The sequence below is a fragment of the Lepidochelys kempii genome, chromosome 7 (assembly GCF_965140285.1).
Source record: "Lepidochelys kempii isolate rLepKem1 chromosome 7, rLepKem1.hap1, whole genome shotgun sequence".
NCBI lineage: Eukaryota > Metazoa > Chordata > Testudines > Cheloniidae > Lepidochelys > Lepidochelys kempii.
Genome location: NC_136386.1, coordinates 102,518,324 through 102,541,096, shown reverse-complemented (window position 1 = coordinate 102,541,096; position 22,773 = coordinate 102,518,324). Strand labels below are relative to the sequence as shown.

Below are 22,773 nucleotides of genomic sequence, written 5' to 3'. Positions count from 1 at the left end.
AATTCTTTTTATGCATGCTCTGGAGATTTCTATGGTAATGAGAAATGCATGTTCTACTTACGCTTTTCCTTTAATGGAGAATCAAATGTTCTAAACCAAGGGTCAGTTCTGCCATTGGACACGTGGGGATCTGACAGACTTCAGTGTGAACTGTGCGCATGCATTTGAACATAAAATGTCTCCTCACTTCCAACAGTTTACATATTGCAGCAATGAAACCCTTTAATTCAGGTCCTTCAGAACCCTTCCATTTTGACTTTAAGACTGGTTTTCCAGTGTCTCCATTTGGCAGCAGAGAAAGTATTTTCTTACATTTAAAGCCCCAGAGATATTCTTTAAACTTTCCATTTCAGCATTTACAAGTTGAGTGCTTTTATTCACAGTTTTAGTGTTTTTTTTTTTCCCCTCCAGAACATCTAATCTGTCTTCATTTCTACTTATCCTTTGGTACAAATGCATCAGTTTTTGCTTTTAGTTTTTCCTCCAGGGGCTTAGTAGCTAAAAACACTGGGCCTTATTCACCCGACATGTATGTATTTGTAAACTGGGAGTAACTCCATTGAAGTTCAGTGGAGTTATTTAGGTTTGAGACAGAGAGAGGAGAATCAGTCCCACAGTTTTCAATGCAATCTCAGGGGTATATTCGAGAAGAAAAATTTGAGCTATAAGTAACACAAGTCCAAGAATAGAAGTGTCTATCCTATCTCCACCACTTCTTTCATTCCACATGTCCTGAGAGAAATAGATTCTCAGCTCGTGTAAATTATCATAGCGCCATTAACTTCAGTTAAGCTATGAAAATGTACACAAGTTAAAGATCTGATGCACAAAATTAATTTAAGTTTAATTTTTATCTGCCCTCACCTTTGTTGTCATCTTAACATCTGGTGAAAAGGTTTCATATGCGTAAATATGTGGGTTACCATGAAAATTAGATTAAACAAATGTGTGATTGGCCACCAGAGAGAGCAGCAAATATACTCCTATATGAAAACTAATTCCAGATAAACTATATATTAGGATGTTTTCCTTTTCTTTCTTTTTAAAAAGAATACAGATGGGGAATAAATGTTAATGTGAGGAATGTTACAAAAACCCCTCCGTGTGAATGACTGCTTCTACCCACGCTGGTGAGTCAGGCTCCCTAGGACACTAAGTAGTGCAGCCTGCAAGCCCAATTCCTTTCTCTTACCTTGAGGCAGGACTCCCTGATGAGAGACCTCAGTACAAACAATTGTTTTACTGGATTTGAGACGAACAAATTACTTTAATAATGCCTTTGCTTTGATGGGCACAGAACATACCCCAAAGTTATACCGGTCATTTAAAAACATAGATCTTATTTTATGTGTACTACTACTATCTCATTAAACAGGAAGTTATGAAGAAATAAATTAATATGAAAAAACTGCATATACAATATAAAGAGCCTAATTCTTAATACATAGAGATACATAAAATAAATCATAAAGGCTCCTCATAGAAAGGGAAAGGCTCCTTAAAATAATGTCTCATAATAATAGTAATAAGCTTGCTTTTTGAAGCCCGACAAAATATGTGTACAAAACATAGTCATCCCTTTGTCCAGGTAAGGTACATGAAAGTGAATTGGAGATAGGGGATGTGACCTGCCAGTGGCATTGGGACCAGAAAGTCACCGGGAACACCTGGCTAGATTCTATAAATCTGTAAACTTTTGCATGTTTCTTGCCCACTCCTCTGCCTGCTTATCAGCCTTCACAGCTATTTTCTACCATGCTGTACTACCACTGGCTGGGTTACCACTTGCTGTGTGTTCTTACCTTGAAGGCCATGAAAAAAGTATGAAGAAACCATGAAGCAATTGTCTGCATTATTCTATTTGTCCATTTACAGAATAAGTTACAGGTTATCATGGGAGCATGCTGCTTGAGTCATTACTTTCCACATCCTCCTCCTAACTAAGCCGAGTCATGCTCCCTTTACCTTGTGGTGCAGCAACAGTGAAAATGTTTGTTGCTATTGTCTGAGCAGTGCACATTTGTTGAGAAGTTTATGTTGCTCAAGGCTTGTCTACGTGGCACCAGCAAAATGCAGTAGTGGGGTGTGATTTGTAGACAGGGCCGGCCTACAACATTTTGGCACCTGAGGCAGGGAGCTCAAATGACGCCCCCATACTCCCTCGCTTGGGCCAAAACTTTGAAAGGTCTCAATTCTGCCTTCTTCCTGTTCTACTCCTCTCATGGTATTGCTCTGCTACCTACCCCAATAAAGGAGAACTAACAACTTTAAATGCCTTCTTCAAAAATTTTAAGTAACACTTAACTTTCAAACGCCTGAACAGCAAATGTAACTTTTCTTGTCTGCATAGTAAACACTGGCATTTTTATCTGTTTGAATACTCAAAGTGGTGCTTTCCGTGACTTCTTGGTTGCAAAGATTTGAACTGCTTCCTGCTGAAGGTCCACAGTCTGGACCAGCTCATGCTCTATTGAGATGGTTGCAAGGCCAACCAACCTCTCGTGTGTCATTGTGGAGCGTAGATGTGTTTTTATTAACTTCAGCTTGGAGAAGCTGCGTTCTCCACTGGCAACTGTTACAGGAAGTGTTAGAAGTATGCGCAGAGCAACAAAAGCATTTAGAAAGAGGGTGGTCATTTTATTTGTGCACATATATTCCAGAACAGCCTTTGGAGTTGATCCTGCTGAAATGTATCTTGAAAGGGCTTTCAGTTCATCACCTAAATCACTCAATATCACGCATGTCATCATGTGTCAACACTGTCTCTAGTGCCCTGAATTGCTGGTGTAGGTCTTCTTCAGGTATAATGAGGAGTTTTGGAATATCATACAACATCCCAAATATACTGCCGTGTTCCTTGAGCTGCATGAAATGTTCTTCAACTGACTGTATTGCACAATCTAGCACCTGGTTAAAGAATTCAACTTTGAATTGTTGTTTGGGGTCTCTTGTGGGATTATCCCGTGCCTTGTAATCAAACTATCATCATCTTCGGTGACTCTTGTATTCTTGAATGGATGGGAAAATAGCTTCAGTGTGAAGTTCCTCTGCCAACTTCTGTGTACTCTTCAGAATGTTTTGAAATCCCTCATCTGACCGGTAAGACTGTAGGTCTGACTTTGCTTTGTCCAGTTGTTCCATTGCTCCAGATATATCAAGGTCAACGCCTTTGAGTCTCTTGCTTACAACATTTATTTCAAACAGTATGTCATGCCACAACACTAAGCCACACAGAAATTGGAAGTTATATATGTTTCTGGTGATTCCATTTCCCTCTGCCACTGTTCTTCCACGAACAGTTCCTGTCATAGCATTATCCTCCATAATGGCAACTATGGCATCATGTATCTTCCCAATTTGGTGTTTGATGGGCTTTATCGCCTCCACTCGACTTTCCCATCGTATGGCACTCAGTGGTTTCAATGTCAGAGAGGATGTTCCCAGATGTTGCTTCAAAATTTGGCATTGTTGAGTTGATGCAGAGAAAAATACATAGATGCTTTGAATTACATTAAAAAATTCAGCAGCCTCACTAGAAGCTGATGCTGCATCACTGACCACCAAGTTCAGTGAATGAGAACTGCATGGGATAAAAAAAGCTTGAAGGTTTAACTCTCGGATACGTGTCTGCACTCCTCTGTTCTTTCCTCTCATGTCGGCTATCACAATTCCCGTATCTTTCAGCTTTTTAAGAAGCACATTTGTCATACCAGCTCCTGTAGTATCATCAATGTCAATAAATTCTAGAAAATGCTCTCTGACAGTCACCATTGCAGGGACATTTTCACTAGGTTCTGTTGTTATAAAACGCACCATTAAAATCATTGTTCCATATGGCTGATGTCAGATGTGCAGTCCAGAATAACAGAGTAATATCTTGCTGACTTCAGATCTGCCACAATCTTCTGTTTGACTTTTGTTGCCAGTAGCTGTATGATCTCATTTTGAATTGTTTTTCCAAGGTAGTGGTGTGTGTACATTTCTTGGGTGGTGACTCTTCTTAGATGCTCCTGGAGTACAGCATCAAACTCAGCCATCAGCGCCACAATTTTGAGGAAGTTTCCTTAGTTTGGCACATACAGCTGATCTGAAGTGTCATGCAGTGCTAGGTTTTGGGTAGCAAGCATTCTTACAATGGCAATGAGCCTTTTCCGAACATTTTGCCAGTAAAGAGACTCTGATGCAATCTTCTCTTGATGTTGATCATCTATGGTGGCTTTTAACCTTAGTCTCATCTCAAGCTCTTTCCACCTGTGGAATGCTCTCTCGTGATTTGCCGCCTTCTCATGGCATGCCTGATTTCTAGCCAGATTTTTCCAGTCCTTTGTTCCTGTAGAACTCAGTGTGGCTGGAACATTAGACTGGAAGAGTTTGCAACAAAAACACTATGCAGCATTCTGTGTTTTTGAGTACATAAGCCATGGCCTCTCCATTTTGTCACCATTGGGGATTTCACGCCAGTAATATGTTGGATGGAAACTTCTATTTTCATTGTCTTTGGCGAACATGAAGTTTTTCACTTGCTGTGGCCCATGCAGTACAAGGAAGTCCCGCAGGCTACTGCTCAAGTGGGTCCATAGTCCTGGATCATCTAGACTTAAGGAACTAAACTCAGCAGCAGCTGTTTCTTGCAGCTCCACCACACTCTTCTCTGATCTACACTTTTCTTCAGGAATGTGCATGGTTACATCCATTTGAGATGGAGATATGGATGCTGCAATAGCTGCCAGGTCACCTGCACTCTGACTAATTGGAAGATCAGGCATCTCCTCACCACTCACATCCACACTGAGGCCGGAAGGCTCACTGTGAACATTTGTGTCTAGGTATCTCAGGAGAAGTCTTTCCTGCTTAGATAGAAAAGCTTCCTTTGCTTGCTTTCTTTTTCTGGATGCTGCCCCAGAGGGGTGTTTTCTTCTTTCACTCATGATTGCTGTTCTGTGCCCACTATAGTGGCTCTCAACACTCAGTTGAAGGGGACAAATAAGCAGGCTGGTCACAGGGCCTGGCGAGGGAAGATAGCATCTTAAAGGCCTAACTGGCACCTACTACTTCAGTTGACTGCCTGTTCTCCTCAAGTGGGTTCAGGGAAGCAGCAGGAAACAGGAAGCTCCCTGAGAAGCTGGTGTTAATCAGTCCAGGCTCCTGGGGGTGCTAGAGGGGTACATAAGAGGCTCCTCCTCCTCTCTCTCCCTGCAGCTTCTGCTGCTTTCTGTTATTCCCTCTCACCTTTTCTCCTGCCTGCCTGTTATGTCTCTTGTGCCCTCCTTCCTCCAGCACAGCACTCCACCATCTCTGTGCATCTAGAGCAGAGAGAATCCATCTGCATCAGCAGCAGACACAATTTTCTACACTCTGGGTCCTATTGGTGCCCCCGCCCCCTCAGTCTAGCACCTGAGGCGGCTGCCTCAGTTTCCCTCATGGTAAGGCCAGCCCTGTAGAGCTCTAACCTGCTGCACTCTAACCGCCCTGTGTAGACCCTACTGGTGTGAACTAAAAGGTATCAAGTTCATGCCAACAGGGTCTACATGGGGCAAAGTGCTGCATGTTAGAGCGCTCTACAAATCAGACCCCTCTAGTGTGCTTTGCTGTGCCATGTAGACAAGCCCTCAGACTTTGCTTTCTAAGGCACTATTTCAAAGATGACATGGAATGAAGCATGAGGTTCAAATTGAGCAAAAATTCCCAGCTTACCACTAAATGGTCTGGCTCACTATCTGTCCTATGGGGAGTAATTTGACTTTTATTTGAGCCATACCTTACTTCTGCCAAGTCCAGTTACGCTAGCTGTTCTCTTTAGTCTGGAATGTGAAAACTTTAAAAGAAATTACTTCACCTAGAAGAGTTTGTGTTAGGAAATACTGTATTGAAATATTTGATCATCTGATTTCTTAACCTACTTGGAAAAGGTTTAATGAAGTTATTTTTCCAGTGTATAAAGTTCAGCTATTTTTGTCCATATTTATTACTGTAGATTTATCTTGTATTCTTTTCATTGAAATGCACTGTGAGTTTTTGAAGATCTTCCTGTAACTATGCCTTGTTCAGTAATAGGCTGTCTGAAGTAATCCCTATTAGTATTCTGCGTAGTTCTGTGTTTAATAAGAAATAAAATTCAAATGTAATTGATACCATTATAGGAAAGGAGTTTATCGTTCTTGTAGAAACCACCAAATGTCACCACAAATAAATCATTGGGCCAAATCCATCCTGGTTTCAACTGCAAAGAACTAATTCAATAAATTACTACTCTCTAGGACACTTTCCATTTAGTTGTATCAGGACTCAATTATTCTGTCCAGTGTCAAGATAAGGTAACTATAGACAGAGAGCAGTTTAAAATAAAATAAAAATGTAAGTAGTTTCCAGTACTGTCCTCAGGAAAACATTTAAGTAGGAACGTTGTTGTGTTAATTGTCCAAATGGAAATTCCACAGACATGTATCTATAAAATTTTAAGCTCTACTTTGTCACCAAATTCAGCCACATGTGTCACCTTTTGGAAAGTAAACCAGGCTGCAGATTCAGTATATAAAAATTCACACCTCGTGCCAAATGCAAAAACAAATAGTAATATAATTACTTGCCAGTTCAAAATTCCCCTAAGAGAGTCATTGAGCCCTTGGTGATCACTCTGCTCCTCTTGCTGCTACAAACATCCATAGGATGTTGTCAGGTTATGTTGTCAGATTTGTTGTCAGGTTACGTTGGTCCAATCAATGCAGTCAGCATGCTGCAGCACATAGGGCACCAGACTGCAGATCTGGATTCTGATTCCAACTCTGTGACTGACTTACTAAGTGACCTTGAGCAAGTCACCTTCCTTCTCTGTGCCTCTGTTTCTCTGTTACTGAAATGGAGATTAGGCTTATCCACTGATGTTTGTAAAGCACTTTGTAATTGCGGATGAAAATTGCTAGAGAAGTGTTGTTACTAATACTAGCCTCCTCCTAACCATTAGTTTTAGATATGTCTGAGCATCTGAGTAAAATGATCACATGGGAGATGAAATACAGTATGGCTAAGGAAACTACTGGGAAGAGGAGAATAGATTTGCCACATGAATGCTGCTCTCCTCTCAGATCCTCTGCTGAAATCTACTAGAAGCTAATATTCCAGTTTCTTTTCATTGTCTTTTTTGCCATCCTTTGTTATGGGAAATCTAATTTAAATTATAAGATCCTTGATATATGGATTTGTAATGCTATCAGTCTCTAAAGTACCATGATCACCTGCAGTTCTGTATAAATAAAATTCATTTACTAACATACTGTGAAATATTATCACAGTAAATTAAAATTAAATTATAATAAATAATTGAACAAAGTACTTTCTATAATGTCTGAATTTTGTATTGGAAAAATTTTCTTACCCATTGATTTGAAAAAAATATTGTTTATCTATAATGGGATTCCAAAATATTGTTTGTTTTGTTTTTGATATAAAATATGAAATAGCTGCTCTTTTTTGTACTGTAGGAACCTTTTACAGAATTTTTGAAATAGCAATCCAAGTTGTAACTAGCAGCCAACCCTTAACAAAACTGAATCTCAGTCTACAATGAAAAAGAACTTTCCTTTACAGAGACTGACTTCCCTCACAAAATTCACCACCTCAGGTTTCTCCTGATAAGTCTATGTAAAAAGATGGTGCTAACAGCATGCCCTGAAGGTATGTAATCTATGCTTATTTCACCTGCCAAATTTCAGTTAGGGCAGGGAACACCAGCACTTTCCTCCCAATGCATGCGTTTTGTGGCCGGTGCACCTACTGGCCATATTCTTGTCACTAAGTGGCCTACTCACAAAATGCCTCTTCTCCTTCATGCCCTCCTGGATGCTTTGTGGTGCATAATGTTGTAATCCTATGTAATGCAGAGAAGTATTACAAATCTGTATTTTGAAATGCTATATGAATGAATAGTTGGAATTATTTTGCTATGTTTTCTGATAAACTATTGATGGTATTAAACCACATAATATGAGCAGATTAAAACCCTTGCAAGGTTTATTTTAGTTTTATGATACTCTGTAGCTAATTACTAAAATCCGTTAACACATTTCATTCCTGAAGCTGCAGGAGAAGTTTTTTATATACTCTGTATGCTGTATGTTTTGTGAAATGTATTCCACTTCTAGAAATGCTAGATTATAAATATAATTTACATTTTCATCCTAGAGAAAAAGATTTTGCTTTATATTTCTAGTTTTCAAATATTTAATCGTCCTTGACATATTTCCATATCTGCCAGGAGAGGAACTCTGAAATAATGGCAAGATCACTTTTGAAAGGTGTATCTGTGATCATGTTTGGAGGTCCAAGTAGGCTACAACATTTGCAGGATACAGTATTCATATGCCTTTGTAGTTGTTCATCTGATCAGCTACTATTTAGACAGCATTTCCCTGAAAAGTAAAAATTTCCGAAGATAATTACTTGGTCTTCATTAAGAAGGATCTACATGTTTCATTTGAAGATGTGGTTCATTTAAAAAAAACATAACATCCCTATGAGTTATCATGCTGATATCTTACTGCAGCATATTAGAACATAATATGGTTACAACAGAAACAATACTTATAACATGTGAAGGCCATCACAAACATTGGAGCTACTGAATTGTAACCCTTCTTAATACAGTTGTCACAGATCAAAACTTGCTAGTTTTGTGTACAATAAGTAATTATATCTTACTGTTTGTGGTATTCTCTAAATTTTAGATCGAGGCAAATTCTTTATCTGATTTGAGAAGAGTTTAATCTAGTTAATTGACACAATGCTCAGCACTGATCTACACTGATGGTTAAACTGTGTTGAGGATTATGTCAGCTAACATTGCTGTTCACAAGTGTGTTCAGCCACAGGTAGAATTTTGCCACGTAGGACTAGACCACAGAGGTTTCACTTTCCCTGTCTTGTTTACAGCCATTGATTGTCATTATTTAATCATGATGCCAGGTTCCTGTACAGAGTTTGACAATCCATTAGTGCGGTAGACATATCTTTTTTGTAAACTTACGCCAAGTCTCAAATAAGCTTGAAGCCCCAGACTGATGTTCACTTCAAACACACACACACAAAAGTACTATCATGTAGTTAATTAACAATACAAGTGCATTACTGTGCTACTCTACTTTCTGCTTTCACACTGACACTCGCATCCCTGAAAAAAACTGTCTTACTGAAGGGCAAAGTTCTACCTCTGAGATCTTATCTTGTTTCTCTTTTTTGTTTTGTTTTTCTTTTGTGATAATCATGCAACAAATCTTATTCTCAGAGGAAAACAACATGCAAAATTACTGCTAAATCTAGTCTTCTGTTTTCAGAGCCAGTGGTCAGTTTACCAGCATCTCAGTGGAGGTGACAGAGAGAGAGAGAGAGTTAAAAACAAAACCCACTCTGCCTTTTAGTTCAAACAGACTCTCCTACTTGTTAAAGTCTCAGATGATGTGCCAACAATAAAGTTGTATTTTTAGCAGGTATTTTAAAGACACAATAAGAACATCCAGTACCTGTATTAATGAAAAGCAATGTAAAGAGAGGACACTTGACTGTAGTATTTATGTATGTGTCTGTCCCCCAGCTGCATTGAATATTTTATTCCATTTAGATGAGTTTTCAGTATCTTTGTAAATACTCTGTAGTCGTTCAGGGGGTTCTGTATGCTCTACCTACATTATTTGCTTTAGAGAAAGTTCTAATTTGTTTTCCATACAATTCATTTACAGATTGAGTGCTAAAATTGAGTGACGTTGTGACTTTCATATTCAAAGCACGTCAGATACATGCTCAAATATAATTAATTAATCCTCCTAATGTGAGGTAGGTACAGACGCTCCCCAGGTTATCCGCAAGACCCGATTTACTCAAATTCGCACTTACGGAAAAAGTTCCATAAGCCAGAAATAGGATTTTTGAGTTGCAGAAATTTTTCATAACGTACGGGTATACATTTCCAACTTACGCAAAATTCAAGTTACGCAAGGCTTTCTGGAATGGAATGATTGCATAAGTCAGGGGGCATCTGTGTTATCATCTGTATTTAGCAACAGGGAATCTGAGGCAAAGAGGGTAAGATACTTTGCCAGGTCTGTATCATAAGTTTAGAATTTAGGAATTCCTGCTTCCAAGTCTTATATTCAGACCACCATGAGTCTGTTTCTCACTTCCTGTCCTGTTTGTTTCTTTGCACCCAAACCCAAGGTCTTCTGTTTACCAACATGTGACTGAAAATGTATAAAATTTATAAAATCTCCTTAGCATTCTTCTAAGAACATCCTTCATGAATGTACAGTGAGCTGTAAATGGCAGACAACCTGTTTGATGGAGAGAATTTATTTATGCAAAGTCTTCTAGAGAAAGTAACTGCTTTGGTAAAATTTTGTGTGATAAAGACAACCTCAAGTCTCAGTTCATGTGAGTTTCGTTACTGTTTGCTAATCATTTCTAGATTTAAACTGTAGCAGCGAATCTAGGGTCAGATTGTCATCCCTGACTCCACTAGATTTGTGCTGCCTTAGCAATGCAATGCAAACAGTAAACTGACCTGAAGGCAGGGGTGGCTCTACCAATTTTGCCACCCCAAGCAGTCGCCACCGAATTGCTGCCCTGAGACACAGACTGCCATCCCATTCTGAATGTTGCTCCAAGCACCTGCTTGGAAAGCTGATGCCTGGAGCTTGCGCTGCCTGAAGGGGCAGCTGAGGATTCCCTGCCAGGATACTTCAGGAAATGTAGAGCTGGCAAAACTAGCTGTATGCCACCCGCTCTTCCTCCTGCTCCCTACACAGGTGAAGCAGAGAAGTGGTGTGGCAAAGTACTCAACATTTCCTTGGGCTTGTCAAGGTTCCTTCCCCACTCTGAACTCTAGGGTACAGATGTGGGGACCTGCATGAAAAAAACCCCTATGCTTATTTCTACCAGCTTAGGTTAAAACTTCCCCAAGGTACAAACTATTTTACCTTTTGTCCCTGGACCTTATTGCTGCCACCACCAAGCGTCTAACAAAAATAACAGGGAAAGAGCCCGCTTGGAAACGTCTTTCCCCCCCAAATCCCCAAAAGCCCTACATCCCCTTTCCTGGGGAAGGCTTGATAAAAATCCTCACCAATTTGCATAGGTGAACACAGACCCAAACCCTTGGATCTTCAGAACAATGAAAAAGCAATCAGGTTTTTAAAAGAAGAATTTTAATTGCCGAAAAAGTAAAAAAATCACCTCTGTAAAATAAGGATTGTAAATACCTTACAGGGTAGTCAGATTAAAAACATAGAGAATCCTTCTAGGCAAAACCTTAAGTTACAAAAAGACACAAAACCAGGAATATTCATTCCATTCAGCACAACTTATTTTATCAGCCATGTAAACAAAACAGAATCTAACACATATCTAACTAGATTGCTTATTAACTCTTTACAGGAGTTCTGACCTGCATTCCTGCTCTGGTCCCGGCAAAAAACAACACAGACAGAGAGAACCCTTTGTTTCCCACCCCCCTCCAGCTTTGAAAGTATCTTGTCTCCTCATTGGTCATTTTGGTCAGGTGCCAGCAAGGTTGTCTTAGCTTCTTAACCCTTTACAGGTGAAAGGGTTTTTCCTCTGGCTAGGAGGGATTTAAAGGTGTTTACCCGTCCCTTTATATTTATGACAGGGCTACTCTAAATTAGCCCCAAGGCAGCCCAGAATCAGGGGAATGCAAAAGGTGACTTAGAGCCACCTTCCTCCCCCCTGCCCTCACTTTCTCTTCAGATGTAATGAATTTACACTCCTTTGGCCTCTAACATCTATCTGTAGAGACACTGCCAGTATGTAATGGCTCTGACCTGGGCTAGTCTCAGGATTAGGGCCCTGATTCAGCAAAGCGCCTAAGCCCATGCTTAAATCCAGTTGTAGTCCATGGAATTTGAGCATATGTTTGAGTACTTTGCTGAACTGGGGCCTAAATCAGTATCGTAGCTGTCTGGAGAATGACAATTCCATTTTGAGGTTTTAAAATTGTTTTTGTTCCATATTGGATTGAATGGAATAATTTAGTTTGATAGTATTTATTTTCCGTAAACCCATACTGCTTGGCATTCATTGTATTACCTACCTTTAATTCTATATTAATTGAGTCCCATATCAGCTGTTCCATTATTTTGCTCAGGATTGACATTAGGCTGCCAGACCTATAATTACCCAGGTCATGTTGTTAACTCCTTTTAAATATTGGCACAACAGTAGCGTTCTTCCAGTTTTCTAGAACCTCTCTGGTGTTCCAGGAGTTATTGAAAATCAGCATTAATGGTCTAGAGAGCCATTTGGCCACCTTTTTAAAAATTCTTGGGTGCAAATGATGTGGACCTGCTGATTTAAAAGTGTCAAGTTTTCCAAGCTGCTGTTTAACATCCTCTTGTGTTACTGTTGGAAGTGAAAGGGTTTCATTATCATATGACAAGACAACATCATTTGTTTTTTTTCACAAATATGGAATAGAAATATTTATTTGACATTTCTACCTTTTCTGCATTGTAATTGACAATTCTACTATTTCTATCTAGTAATAAACCAACAACATTGTCAGGATTATTTTTGTTCCTCATATACTTAAAAAATCCACCAGAGTCAGGGACAATAGGATTTCTCCTTGAGTACTTTTGCCTCCCTTATCAATTTTCTGTAATTCTGAGCTTCTGATTTATATTCATTATTATCAACCTCCCCTTTCTTCCATTTGGCCTTTTTTCTGTTTTCAATCAAAAGTTAAGATAATTTCTGACTAAAAACTGGTCTCTTCTCATAAGAACATAATATAAGAACGGCCATACTGGGTCAGACCAAAGGTCCATCTAGCCCAGTATCCTGTCTTCCATACAGTAGCCAATGCCAGGTGCCCCAGAGGGAATGAACAGAACAGGTAATCATCAAGTGATCCGTCCCTTGTCTCCCATTGCCAGCTTCTGGCAGAGGCCTTTTTGATCCTGCCTTGGAGTAAAACCACAAATATTTCTCAATCTGAAATTTTTGTGCAGTTGATTAATTTTTATTTGACAATATGCAGAACATTTTCATTTCTACATATTAGAGAGCAAAGTCATCCATTTCTTGGAAATGATAGCAAAAAGTGAAATAGGTTGTAATGAAATTTAATTTGTGGATTTTTTAGCAATTTTTTTTAAAATTATCTATTACTGTTTTTCATTACAGTGAAAAGTTCAGAGTCTGCAAGGTGCTGCACACTTGCTGAGGGTCTTCCACTCCAAGCTGGGAGCACCAAGCACCACTCTGGGAGCACTCAGAGCCTTGCAGAATTAGGCCCAAAATGATGAACTGTAGCTATTTGGGAGAAGATATATTGTCATCTTCAAATAGGATTGTTCAGCTTTCTGTGAGGAAAATTACTATAATGTATAATGTACTATCTATATTCTATAAGATACAAACAAAATTATTTTAAACATTATACAGACTCTGTTGTTTTATGAGAAAGCGCTATTATAACTATTATATTTTGCAAACGGGCCACTTTAGTTTAATGGATGTGCCATCAGGAAAATAGTTTTCATAACAACATCCATTACTTTTTTTGGTGTCATTTGTAATTTGTACCACAAAAGTCCATGCTGTTAAACTACATGTTGCAGTGCTGTAGGGTTACATATCTTAAGTTTTATAAGAGTGGAATGTGGCAACCCATATTCAGAATCATATTTTATATTTTAGAGGACTAGGACTTACTAATGAAATGACAAGAATTGTGAATGTACTATCACTTTTACTGTAGTCAATATTTTTTACCCACCACAACTCTGAAAACATTTTTCACTGCCAATAACATAACTCTGTCATTAATATTTTAAATCTGTATTTAAAGCAAAAAAAAAAAAAAATCATAAGGAGAGCACTAGCATCCCCAGAGGACATTGCTTGTAAAAATGCTCTGTCTTTTGTAAGTACCTGTTACCCATTCTTGGAACCAGCCAAGAAATAACCACAAACAAAAGTCAAACTAGAGCAGCACTGAGGGTTGATTTTATTGGCATTCCTTACTTGCAAAATTATACTCACACACCCAACACAATTCATGCTGGCAGGCTACAGGCACAGATGTTGATTTCAGTTTTGCAGGTGGCTGAGGCTGGCCAGGCGACAGCTGCCTGGAGATTGGACATGAGGTGACGAGAGTCCCCAAAGTCCCTTTCGATCTGCAGGAGAGCTCTGTTGCTCCCAGTCCTGTCCCAAGTTTAGTGCGCTGTTACATTTCCTTGTTGGTAACCACCTGGCTGTCCGTCTTGAGATTTATGCTTTCACCAAAATAATATCATGGTTCCATAAAAAGTGATATTTGCTTCTTTGTTTTGTCATTGGCTGTTACTCACACTCTCTCACTCATTGCTTACATTAATTGATTCCGTATTCATAAGCATGAATACAATTGGTAATATAGAGCAATGCAGCTTTAAGCAAGCATCTAACATCGTTGGGAACCTTCCACTGCTTGTGGCTTTGTAACAGCATCACAGGAAATTGTGCAGATTGCACTCGAAAGACCAATTATGGGGGTGCGGGTCGTCTGGCTACAGTACCTAACACTATACCTAACACTGTATTTTTATGTATAACTCATTCATGTATAACAAATTTTATATGCACGTTTTATAGTCTGTGAAATCTTTTTTATAGTTCCTTGTTGTCAATCCTGTAATAAAATTAGTGGCAGCTTTGTTTGTCTACCATCTATTTTCAAGGATTTATGTGAATTTTGGTTAAAAAGTTTGAAACTCACTTTAATAGGAGTGATTTTAATTATTTGTAATCTTCTTATTTGTAGTTTCTGATGTATATTTACTCTCATTTACCAAACAACAAAGTAAAATTGTTAAATGCAGTTGGTAGCAGGTTGAAGTAGCTGCTCTTTGATCTGGTGAATATAATAGTAGAAATAAAGGAAATGTGGTCAGAATTTTAACAACTCGCTTACATAGAGTAGTTTTTTTTTTCATAATACATTTCAGATTTAACTGCTGATCTGAGGGCTTGAATCACAGTCATTAAAACCAGTCAAAAGACACTCATTGATGTCGATGGGCTTTGATCAAGCACTGGATTGGATTCCAGTTTAACTGTAAGAGACTACAAGATACAGTACATTTTAATGGATGTCTAAGCAGTACCATTTTATGAAGATCTCAAAGAATTTTTTCTCTTTCTGAGTGAAAGCATAAACAGTAGGTAGTAGTTGTTTTAGATACCTCTGTTTTCCTGTGGTGAAAACTGTGTGTGTGGTTCTCCCAGGAGAATGTATCAAGCTATAATCAAAGGTTGATCTTCCTGCTATATGGGGTTGTGTGGAGACCCTTTCTGTGACTTGTTGGAAGCACATGGTACCTGCTGTTCTTGCCACTCTGACCATGTCTCACTGCATGTCCAGATGTGAGACTTGAGTGGCATGAAGGCCTTGTATTTCAACTGTTTTATAATAATCCTAAATACTGAAAAAAAGAATGCTGGAATTCATCCCAGTTTGATGGAGTTCATAGTTCATATCAAGGTTTACATGGATGCAAAATTTCATGGCAGTAATCTGATTTTCTATTTCGTTCCTTTAACAAAAATTTGAAAAGAGTTTTCCTATGTTTGTTACGGCCTTATTCATCAATATGTATGTGATATTAGAGTGATAAGATTGTGTAAAAACACCAACAACAAACCCTGAAGTTCCAACAGGAGGCTTTGTCAGGGCTGTTCTCTGGGTTGCCCATTAAGTAGTAAATACTTCCTCCAAGATTTTTTGAAAATGGGTACTTCATGTTAGTCCCCTGAGGTCCGTATTTACTTACCTAAATAAATGGCCTGATTGTCAAAGGTGCTGAGGACTGTAATTTCAACAGGAACAGCAAGCTGCTCAGCACTAGTTCATAGCATAGGATAGCATAGCATATCAGGGTTGGAAGGGACCTCAGAAGGTCATCTAGTCCAACCCCCTGCTCAAAGCAGGACCAATCCCCAATTTTTGCCCCGATCCCTAAATGGCCCCCTCAAGGATTGAACTCACAATCCTGGGTTTAGCAGGCCAAGGCTCAAACCACTGAGCTATCCCTCCACCCCAAAGGACACGCAGAAGGATGCCAAAGTGATAGACTTTTATAATCTTGGGAAATAGCTCATTGCCTGACCAGGGACTTGAACCCTGGACCCTCAGATTAAAAGTCTGATGCTCTACCAACTGAGCTAGCAAGGCTCAGTTGGAATTTTTCATATGAAAAGTGTTTTTGCTGTAATAGGCTTTTTGCAACAATGAAACTTTTCATGAAAAAATGTTGACAAAAAATTTCCACAACATTTGTTGTTTAAACTTTATGGACACTTTCAGCAAAATCATTTTTGAGACTATTAGCAAAAATTTTATTCTTCAAAAACCTGGTTTTCATTGAGAGCAGTGTTTTTTGGTAAATGAACAATGTAAGTAGTGATTTTAATCAAAAATTTCAATTAAAATATCACCAAAAATGTAAAATTATTCCATTGTGATCCCTGTGAAAAAGGAAACAACTTTGAAATTTCATTTTCCCCCACAAAATTATTTTTCTATTTTCCACCACTCTACTCAATAGATGTGAAAATTAGGCCACATATTTAGGTGCATAAATGTACATTTAGGACCTGACGTTATGCACTCATTTATTTTTTTAAAAAAATTGGCCTATTTAGTTAGTAACTATGGTGCCTGCTGTTTAATAAGGCTCAAGATTGGGCCGAAAGAAATGTGACGAGGTTTAAGAAGGACAAGTGCAGAGTCCTGCACTTAGGACCGAAGAATCGCATGCACCGCTACAGACTAGGGACCGAATGGCTAGGCAGCAGTTCTGCAGAAAAGGACCTATGGGTTACAGTGGACGAGAAGCTTGAATATGAGTCAACAGGGTGCCCTTGTTGCCAAGAAGGCTAACAGCATTTTGGGCTGTATAAGTAGGAGCATTGCCAGCAGATTGAGGGACATGATCTTTCCCCTCTATTCGACATTGGTGAGGCCTCATCTGGAGTACTGTGTCCAGTTTTGGGCCCAACACTACAAGAAGGATGTGGAAAAATTGGAAAGAGTCCAGCGGAGGGCAACAAAAATGATTAGGAGGCTGAAACACATGACTTATGAGGAGAGGCTGAGGGAACTGGGATTGTTTAGTCTGCAGAAGAAGAGAAGAATGAGAGGGGATTTGATAGCTGCTTTCAACTATCTGAAAGGGCGTTCCAAAGAGGATGGCTCTAGTCTGTTCTCAGTGGTAGCAGATGACAAAACAAGGAGTAATGGTCTCAAGTTGCAGTGGGGGAGGTTTGGGTTGGATATTAGGAAAAACTTTTTCACTAAGAGGGTGGTGAAGCACTGGAATGCGTTACATAGGGAGGTGGTGGAATCTCCTTCCTTAGAGGTTTTTAAGGTCAGGCTTGATAAAGGCCTGGTGGGATGATTTAGTTGAGGATTGGTCCTGCTTTGAGCCAGGGTTTGGGCTAGATGACCTCCTGAGGTCCCTTCCAACCCTGATATTCTGTGATTCTATGAAGTCACTACTGGGACTTAGTTTTGTACTATAATTTAAGATGGGTGCTGTGTTATGCAATTCATAAGGGTCAAATGGTGCAACCCAACTATTATTCATCCCATAAACAAAAAACAAGTTAATGGACTTATAAAAAAGGATTTGGGGAAAGGAATTATTTTCTCTGTTCCAGTAGCTGGGCATGGAGCAGAAGTGAAGTTATTGTACTTCACTATACTATACCAGTACTATAACCAATGAGCCGCTGCACATTGACTTTCCAAGGCAGGTATTTCAGGCTTCTAGATCTGTATAATGGCTGATCTCCTGGCCTCTAAATAGCCTACCCTCACAACATCATGCCATACTATGGGGATGGCCTTCTGTGGACTGCTGTCCCCTCCCAATACAGAACAAGAGGTTCCTGTGCATTTAGGATTTTCTGTGTCTACCTGGGCAAGGTGGGATGTGTCCCTAAAAGTAAATGGACCAGTTGTATTGTTTACTGGTCCTTTATAATGCTTTTATACCAATATAAATACTAATCAGCTTTTAACTTGAATGTGTTATATCTGATTTCAAAATAAATATTTATTCAATCTGTAAATTATATATAATGGGCCTGAATCTCAGTGGAGTAAATGTGCTTCAGAAGAGTTATGCTGATTTACAGCAATGGAAGATCTGACTCACTGTATTTGTTTCTCATATGCTTTGCATAGTGCACACTCCTCTTGTCTATGTAGAGTGGGTCTGAAGACGCATTCTTTCTATTTATATCACACACCTATCCATCTCTCAACACACTTATAAATAAATAAATAATCAGCCAGGTCGTTAACATGAGAATAATTTATCAGTTTATGTAAAAATAATAAACTGCCTTTTCTCTCAAATATTGTCAGGTATCATATCTATGATGATAGATTTAAAAAAAGATGATGTCTTTCACATGACTAACAGTGCACTTCCCCAGCACTCACTGCTAATTCTCCGAATGTGACACTTCAAAGTTTTGGCATCTGTCTGACTCTAGAAGTTCCATGCTTTATGGTCAGCATTACTTCAATGGAGTTAAAGCAGTAAATGTGTGTTCTTTAGTTTCTGCAACGAGTAGAATGTTCACTAAATATACTTGCATCAAGATGCAGGATTAATAGTAAACTGTTGAAACAAGATAGAAAAATATTCATGTTACACTCAAATCAGAGACATGTTAGTTCAAAATAATTCTCAGTCTCTTAGAAGGGAAAATAATGTTTGCTGCTTGCAGTCCAAGAAGGCAGAAGTGTGCCTGAAGCTTGTACTGGAAATGTGATCTCAGTGGGTAAAGGGGAGGGATCAGAGCCAGTCAAAGATCTTGTACATCAGTAAGCAGATGAGAGTGGAACTGGTTGAGCTTCCTTACCTTTATCTGACTTGTTGGGGAGGGGTTGGAATCTGTCAGTTTCTCTCTGCCCAGACAGACTAAATGGGAGCAGACTGTCAGGGAAATGAGGTGGAAAGTGATCATAGATTTTGGTTCTTGCCAGCAGAAATGACCTCTGAATAATAATTCTTCTCCAATGAAATGCAGTAGAAGCTGCAGTTTCTTTTGGTAGGCTATGTGCTTTTATTCAGATTATCAGTACATTAGCAATTAAAACACCTGATTATTGTTTTACCATTGTAAATTACTTTTGTAAAACAATTCTTTCAACTAATAACAATATACAGAAATTGAACACTATTTTGACATGATGACCCTAAAATACTATAAGCAGCCCTCTTTCATGTGTTGGATATGCCTAATCTCATGCACGTAAACTTGGAATAGTTGGTAATTGCGACAGCTGCATGACAAACCATGGAGTCAAGCAATGTAGGTGTTGCAACTGCTTAAGCTGTATGGGCAGCTAACACTCAGATGGTTCATCCATGAACAGAACACCTGTGAGGTCATAACAAATTAATGAAGCTTTACTCTGTGTCTGCTAGAAATAAAGTTGGTTAGGAATGTATTTTAGCAAGACTTACATTAAACACCTTTGAGATTGATCCCTGGCAAAATAGTGGAACAGATGTTACAGTCCTCGATTAATAAAAAAATTAAAGGAGGGTAAAACCCATCAACATGCATTTATGAAAAATAGATCCTGTCAAACTACCTTGTATGTTTTTCGATGAGATTACAAGTTTGGTGGAGAAATGTAATAGTGTTGATGTAATAGACTTCTTTATGGCATTTGGCTGGGTACCACATGGCATTTTGATTAAGAAACTAGAACAATACAAATGTAATATTTTACACACACACGCGCACACACACACACACACAGAGGATTAAAAACTGCCTAACTAATTGGTCTCAAAAAGAAAAGGAGTACTTGTGGCACCTTAGAGACTAACCAATTTATTTGAGCATGAGCTTTCGTGAGCTACAGCTCACTTCATCGGATGCATACTGTGGAAAGTGCAGAAGACATTATATACACACAGAGACCATGAAACAATACCTCCTCCCACCCTACTCTCCTGCTGGTAATAGCTTATCTAAAGTGATCACTCTCCTTACAATATGTTTGATAATCAAGTTGGGCCATTTCCAGCACAAATCCAGGTTTTCTCACCCTCCGCCCCCCACACACAAACTCACTCTCCTGCTGGTAATAGCCCATCCAAAGTGACCACTCTCTTTACAATGTGCATGATAATCAAGGTGGGCCATTTCCAGCACAAATCCAAGTTTAACCAGAACGTCTGGGGGGGGGGGGGGTAGGAAAAAACAAGGGGAAATAGGCTACCTTGCATAATGACTTAGCCACTCCCAGTCTCTATTTAAGCCTAAATTAATAGTATCCAATTTGCAAATGAATTCCATTTCAGCAGTTTCTCGCTGGAGTCTGGATTTGAAGTTTTTTTGTGTTAAGATATCGACCTTCATGTCTGTAATTGCGTGACCAGAGAGATTGAAGTGTTCTCCGACTGGTTTATGAATGTTATAATTCTTGACATCTGATTTGTGTCCATTTATTCTTTTACGTAGAGACTGTCCAGTTTGACCAATGTACATGGCAGAGGGGCATTGCTGGCACATGATGGCATATATCACATTGGTGGCTGTGCAGGTGAACAAGCCTCTGATAGTGTGGCTGATGTTATTAGGCCCTGTGATGGTGTCCCCTGAATAGATATGTGGGCGCAGTTGGCAATGGGCTTTGTTGCAAGGATAGGTTCCTGGGTTAGTGGTTCTGTTGTGTGGTATGTGGTTGTTGGTGAGTTGAAGCAAATACTTGGGAGAAGGTATTGTTTCATGGTTTCTGTGTATATAATGTCTTCTGCAGTTTCCACAGTATGCATCTGATGAAGTGAGCTGTAGCTCACGAAAGCTTATGCTCAAATAAATTGGTTAGTCTCTAAGGTGCCACAAGTACTCCTTTTCTTTTTGCGAATACAGACTAACACGGCTGTTACTCTGAAACTGGTCTCAAAATATAACTGTAAATGGGAATCGTAGAGAAAGCCACTTTATTTCTAGTGGAGTCTCAGAAGGATTGGTTCTTGGCCCTGTGCTATTTCACATTTTCACCAATTAATATATAACATTATTACTGATAAAGTTTGTGGATGACACAGAAATTGGGAGAGTGGTAAACAATAAAGAGGATAGGTTGGTGATACAGGTACAAAGCAATCTGGATTACTTGGCAAACTGCCCTTTAGCAAACAGCAAGCATTTTACTAAGGCCAAACGTAAAGTCATACATTTAGGAACAAAGAAGGTAGACTATATTTACAGGATGGAGGACTCTATCCTGGGAAGCAATGGCTCTGAAAACAACTTGGGGGGTTGTGGTGGATAATCAGCTGAACATGAGCTTCCTGTGTGAAGCTTTGGCCAAAAGGGCTAATGCAACCATTGGATGTATAAATAGGGGAATTTTGAGTAGTAGTAAGAAGTTTATACTCCCCCTGTATTTGGCAGTGGTGTGACCAATACAGAAATACTGTGTTCCCATTCTGGGGTTCACAATTCAAGAAGGATGTTAATAAATTGGAGAGGTTCAGAGAAGAGCTTTGAGAATGAATTAAAGGATTGGAAAACATGCTTTATAGTGATAGTCTCCCAAAGCTCAATCTGTTTAGTTTAACCAAGAGCAAGGTAAGGGTTGACTTGATCACAACCTATAAGAACATATATGGGGAACAAAAGTTTAATTATGAGCTCTTCAATCTTGCAGACCAAGGTATATCAAGATCTAATAGCTGAAAGCTGAAGCTGGACAAATTGGGTATGGCTACACTGCAGCTGGGAGTGTCTCCCAGCTCGAGTAGACAGATTTGTGCTATAAATAGCAGTGTGAATGATATGGCACGAGCAGTGGATCCGGCTAGCCTCCAGAGTACGGACTTGGGGTCAGGTGGCTAGCCCGAGCCACTACCTATGTCTGTGTCCAAACTAGTTTTGCATGCTGGCTTGAGCAGAGCTAGTGTGTGTCTGTCTAACAAGCTGGAAGGCGTACTCTAAGCCGCAGTGTAGGCATACACGTTCAGATTAGAAATAAGGGGGCAAATTTTTAACAGTCAGAGTAATTAACTGTTGGAACAATTTACCAGGGTTTGTGGTGGACTCTTTATCACTGGCAATTTTTAAATTTTTAAATTTAAATTTTTAAATTTATTTTTAAAGATAGGCTGTAGTTCAAACAGGAATTAAGGAAAGTCCAATGATCTGTGCTGTATGGAAGGTCAGACTAGATGACTACAATGATGTCTTCTGGGCCTATAAACTAAGATTCTGTCAATAACATTAAGACAGAACATAATTATAGTAGTTCTAATAAATAGTTCATAATAGTGCTATGTTTTCATGGAGACTAGTTTGAAAACATGTTGGCCCAGACACACCTTAAAAGAGAATACACATGGATAATTAAAATCTTTCCCCATTATGGATTCAGTTTTTTCTCTAACAATAGTACTTAACTCCTGTATAGCACTTTTTATTTGTGGATCTCAAAACATTCTACAAAAGAGGGTAAGTATCACTATACACACAATACAGATGAGGAAACTGAGAAGTATATATGTGATATGTCTTTCAACCATTTTTTTTAGTTTTGATCCATGTAAATTTTCTTGTTACTAGTGATGCTTCAATTTACCATAAATGCTGCTTATTATGATCGTTTTAAATTCTTTTATTCAGTTAGGGAGATCTTCCCAGATTGGCACTGCTGATCTGCCTTATTTAAGAGCCACAGTGAATAGTTCCCCACAA

The 22,773-nt window shown here is 39.0% G+C and overlaps 1 protein-coding gene and 1 non-coding gene across 4 annotated transcripts in view; one reads left to right on the top strand and one right to left on the bottom strand.

Moving 5' to 3' along the window:
• Positions 1-22,773, top strand: part of DOCK1 (dedicator of cytokinesis 1) — a 551,011-nt gene that overhangs the window by 278,242 nt on the left and 249,996 nt on the right. The window lies entirely within an intron of this gene.
• On the bottom strand, positions 16,147-16,219 carry TRNAK-UUU (transfer RNA lysine (anticodon UUU)). Its single transcript has one exon. It is a non-coding gene; the product is annotated as a tRNA-Lys (tRNA).